This window comes from Oncorhynchus keta, unplaced genomic scaffold (assembly GCF_023373465.1).
Source record: "Oncorhynchus keta strain PuntledgeMale-10-30-2019 unplaced genomic scaffold, Oket_V2 Un_contig_19152_pilon_pilon, whole genome shotgun sequence".
NCBI lineage: Eukaryota > Metazoa > Chordata > Actinopteri > Salmoniformes > Salmonidae > Oncorhynchus > Oncorhynchus keta.
In genome coordinates, this window is record NW_026281310.1 from 39,423 (window position 1) to 45,121 (window position 5,699).

Genomic DNA, 5,699 nt, shown 5'->3' on the forward strand with positions numbered 1-5,699 from the left:
GTATCACCACAAGAAGGAGAAGAAGATGGAGGAGAAGACCTGGTGGAGGGTGGAGAGACTGAGAAAAGAAGAGGGCAGAAGATGGAACAGAAGACGAATGAAATAGGGAGCAGTATGGATTCAGAAATAAGAAGAGGGAGTTTTTAGGAGGAGGGGGGCAGTGGGCAGGCACTGGGGACTCACAGATTTTGGGGGAGGGGTCCTCGGGCTATGTGGGTGCCTCAGAAGGAGGTGAAGTGGAGGGGAGTGGGACGCTGACAACAATACAGGAGACGCAAATGGATACAGGAAGCACAACAGGCACAGGAAAGAAGATTTTGAGTTGGTTGGATGAGGTGGATTTAGAGTCAATTTCAGATTCAGAAGACATGGAAAAGATTGATAGGACAAGGGGAGGCTACAGGAAGAGGAAAGCATTGGTGGAGGTGAAAAAGGACGGAAAAGGAAGCAACATGACAACAGGTAGAGGATAATGAGAAAATAATCATTTTTATTATTTATTGGAATGGTTAAATTTACGTCAATCAATGCGAATGGTTTAAGAACAATGGAAAAATTCTGATATTTTATGCCTTCAAGAAACACATTGGGATGTAGATTGATATGTAGAGATTTTATTTTTGTTAACAATGGCAGGGGGAATTCAAGTGGTGCTGCTATTTTATTGAGGAAGGATGTGGTAGATAATGTGAAACATATGTATAATGATAATAATGGGAGGATTTAAATTTTAGATTTAAAATATATTAGTATTTTTTTTTAAATTATAAATATTTATGCGCCTGATACTGAAATAGTGCGCAAAGATGTATTTTTAGAATTAGAAAAATGGTGTGAGGGAAATTGTATTGTAGTTGGGGATTTTAATGTTAAAAATTATAGAATGGATATGACAAGAGGAGCTATTTTTTAGAAGTGATGTATCGAGGGGTGTTTTAATTCTGTGGCACCCTTGACAATACACACGTATGTAACTCACAATTTGGACACTCAAAAGGTACCTCTCGGCCAGTACGGGGATCGAACCCACGACTTTGGCGTTATTATGACCACACTCTAACCAACTGAGCTAACCTGTCACTGGCTTCGGGGCAAGCAACTTTCATGTAACACTGATGTCATATGATGTCATATCAGATGAAAAAGCAAGACATAACTTGCTTTCAGAGGAGCAACGAAGCACACCCGATTGAGGCCCACAAAAAAAGCTGTGGGCAGTTTCCTTTAAGCCAAAGCAGAGCAAAAAGAAAGAACAACAACTAATGCCGACACCCGGGATCAAACCAGGGACCTTAAATTATTCCGTCTTACTCTCTCCCAACTGAGATATTTCTGCAAGAAGCTGAACTTATTTCTGTGGCACTCTTGACGAAACACACGCATGTGAGTCACACTTTTACACTTAAAATGTACCTCATGGATAGTAGGGGGATCAAACACATCATCTTGGAGTTATTAGCACCACTCTCTAACCAACTGAGCTAACCAGCCACTGGCAATGGAGCACAGTTTTTGAGATGCACTCTGCAAGTGCTGGCGCGAAAACGAACAAGTCCACCAACAGCATAGCCTGACAAGACTGAACACTCTTGGTTGCTCCTTGTTTCAAATACTACCGGCTGGGGAATTAGCTCAAATAGTAGAGTGCTTGCTTAGCATGCGAGAGGTAATGGGATCGATGCCCGCATTCTCCAAAAGCACTTTGTTTTTGTGGATCCAAGAAAGCTCCAGTTCACACTTCATGCAGCCTTGTCTTACGTCAACCTACTGTCATGTCACACTGATGTCACAATGTCAGTTGAAAAAGAAAGACTTACCCACAAACAAAGCTGTTGGCAGTTTCCATAGCTCGCTCGGTCTGAGCTCAACGACTATGAAAAAAGTAGGCCCATAATGAAGCCTGGCCCTAAATTGCAGGTCCTTTTGGGTGATGGGAGAACAGTTAGGGTTAGAAGCACAATTCGACCTCTGGAACATTCCTGAGTTCCTCCCGATCTGTGCAAGCCTAACCGTGACCGTGTCGCATTAACCCTTAACAGTTAAAATACGGTGTTTACATCAAACAGTTTTCAATGACTTCTCTCCTCTGAAGCCTATGTAGGTTATTAATGCCTTATGAACCTGTCTTTGATGACATCCATCAGGCCACTATGAGGTCTACTTGTGTTGATTCTATGCTTCCTGGAGCAACCGGAAGTGGTTAAATTCACCCAAAACGTGTTTTGATGTACACAACCTGCAATTGTGAAAATCACTGCATTCAACCCTGTGTAGATCAGTAAATTCCTAACGTAAAGACTTAAAACTCAGGATTCTGTAAGAGCGCACCCCAATCAGGACATGTGTTTACATATAGCTTCCTGTGTCAACCGGAAGTGCCTTAAAATGGTGTCATAGTTGCTGTCTCGAAGGGTTAAAAAGGACAGATCTTTTCAAAACTTAATGTGTGATTAGGCAATGCTCATGAACTGTAAATCAGTCATTTCTCCCAACAGATGTCAAAGAAAAGCTCTTTCACACACACACACACAGCAAGGATGGAGTGTGACCTCAGGCACATTCCCGAGGTCCTCCCGATCTGTGAAAGCCTAATCTTGGCCATGTGGCATTAACCCTTAACAGTGAAAACAGTTTTTTTTCATCTCACAGTTTACAATGACTTCTCACCCCACAGGAATACATTGCCTGCGCCTCTAAAGTCAACCTGAAGCCGATGTGGGTTATGAATGCCTTATGAACCTGTCCTCGATGACAGTCCACCAGGCCACTATGAGGTCTACTTGTGTCGATTCTAAGCTTCCTGTAGCAACCGGAAGTGGTTAAAATCACCCTAAAAGTGTTTTGCCATACTCAACCTGATGTTTGATAGAAATAGTGCATTCAACCGTGTGTAAATCAGTCAGTTCTTAACGTAAAGACATACACCAATGAGGATATGTGTGCCAACCGGAAGTGCCATAATTGGTGTCATAGGGGCTGTTTCGAAAGATTAAAAAAGTCAGATCTTTCCAAAACTTCATATGTGCGATTAGGCAACCCTCATGAACTGTAAATCAGTCATGTCTTCCATAAAATTTCCAAGAAAAACTCACACACACACAGCTTGGAAGTAGGGAAACATTGTGGTGCGTAGGGACAGACAGAGCCTGCAATAGTTACCTTTGTTCAAACTATTAAAGAACCGTCAGACCTAGAATTCTGAAACCTGTTCTAGAGCTAATGCTTGGAATTTAGAGTGGTAGAAAGTGGCTTTAGCAGCAGAGACAGAGGAGGAAAATGTAGAGAGGAGGGAGTGAAAGGATGCCAGGTCCGCAGGGAGGCGAGTTTTCCTCCATTTCCGCTCGGCTGCCCGGAGCCCTGTTCTGTGAGCTCGCAATGAGTCGTCGAGCCACGGAGCGGGAGGGGAGGACCGAGCCGGCCTGGAGGATAGGGGACATAGAGAGTCAAAGGATGCAGAAAGGGAGGAGAGGAGGGTTGAGGAGGCAGAATCAGGAGATAGGTTTGAGCAGAGGGAAGAGATGATAGGATGGAAGAGGAGAGAGTAGCGGGGGAGAGAGAGCGAAGGTTGGGACGGCGCGATACCATCCGAGTAGGGGCAGTGTGGGAAGTGTTGGATGAGCGCGAGAGGGAAAAGGATACAAGGTAGTGGTCGGAGACTTGGAGAGGAGTTGCAATGAGGTTAGTGGAAGAACAGCATCTAGTAAAGATGAGGTCGAGCGTATTGCCTGCCTTGTGAGTAGGGGGGAAGGTGAGAGGGTGAGGTCAAAAGAGGAGAGGAGTGGAAAGAAGGAGGCAGAGAGGAATGAGTCAAAGGTAGACGTGGGGAGGTTAAAGTCGCCCAGAACTGTGAGAGGTGAGCCGTCCTCAGGAAAGGAGCTTATCAAGGCATCAAGCTCATTGATGAACTCTCAGAGGGGACCTGGAGGGCGATAAATGATAAGGATGTTAAGCTTGAAAGGGCTGGTAACTGTGACAGCATGAAATTCAAAGGAGGCGATAGACAGATGGGTAAGGGGAGAAAGGGAGAATGACCACTTGGGAGAGATGAGGATCCCGGTGCCACCACCCCGCTGACCAGAAGCTCTCGGGGTGTGCGAGAACACGTGGGCGGACGAAGAGAGAGCAGTAGGAGTAGCAGTGTTATCTGTGGTGATCCATGTTTCCGTCAGTGCCAAGAAGTCGAGGGACTGGAGGGAGGCATAGGCTGAGATGAACTCTGCCTTGTTGGCCGCAGATCGGCAGTTCCAGAGGCTACCGGAGACCTGGAACTCCACGTGGGTCGTGCGCGCTGGGACCACCAGATTAGGGTGGCCGCGGCCACGCGGTGTGGAGCGTTTGTATGGTCTGTGCAGAGAGGAGAGAACAGGGATAGACAGACACATAGTTGACAGGCTACAGAAGAGGCTACGCTAATGCAAGGAGATTGGAATGACAAGTGGACTACACGTCTCGAATGTTCAGAAAGTTAAGCTTACGTAGCAAGAATCTTATTGACTAAAATGATACAGTACTGCTGACGTAGGCTAGCTGGCAGTGGCTGCGTTGTTGACACTACACTAATCAAGTCATTCCGTTGAGTGTAATAGTTTCTACAGTGCTGCTATTCGGGGGCTAGCTGGCTAGCAAGCAGTGTTGATTACGTTACGTTGCGTTAAAAGAACGACAATAGCTGGCTAGCTAACCTAGAAAATCGCTCTAGACTACACAATTATCTTTGATACACAGACGGCTATGTAGCTAGCTATGTAGCTAGCTACGATCAAACAAATCAAACCGTTGTGCTGTAATGAAATGAAATGAAAATGTGATACTACCTGTGGAGCGAAGCGGAATGCGACCGGGTTGTTGAGTGCGGAAGTTCTATTCAGTAAACTTTGGCTAGCTGTTGGCTAGCTAGCAGTGTCTCCTACATTAAGGATGACAAATAGCTGGCTAGCTAACCTCGGTAAATTAAGATAATCACTCTAAGACTGCACGCTCTAAACTACACAATTATCTTGGATACGAAGACAGCAAAGACAACTATGTAGCTAGCTAACACTACACTAATCAAGTCGTTCAGTTGAGTGTAATAGTTTCTACAGTGCTGCTATTCGGTAGACGGTGGACGTTTGCTAGCTGGCTAGCTACTGGGCAGATAGCAGTGTAGACTACGTTAGGACGACGAAATACGAAGTTGCAATAGAAGTGCTGACTGTTTCACTTTGTTGTCTTTCTTTTCCTTTTTCTTCTGTCCTTCTTTTGTCCTTATTTTGTCTTCCTTTCTTCTGTTAACTAGATATTTTTGTTGTTATTCTTTGTAAGCCAGCTAGCTTCTTCCAGGAGAGTCCCTAGCAACTGCTTAGCAACAAGTAAACAATTCTGCTAGCTGTACAATTTTATGAAAAATAGTTACTTTTTCAAAAGCCTGTCTCTTTTGGTTTGTTCCTTGTTTTGTCTTCTATTGAGTCTTGCAGTTTTCTCTTAATTTTTTTCGATGTACTTCACTCTAAAAAAACATTTAAATCTCAATATATACAGGAGCTCATTTTTCAGCAGCTGCTCAATTTAGAACTCCGGAACACACTGTTCTTTGTATTTTGGGTTAGTACTCTCTTGAATTAAACGCTGTTACCTGACTTTTAAGACTAGTCTCGATCTATTTCATGCAAAAATGATAAACTTACAACTTATTATGAAATAGATAGTGTGAATTTGGT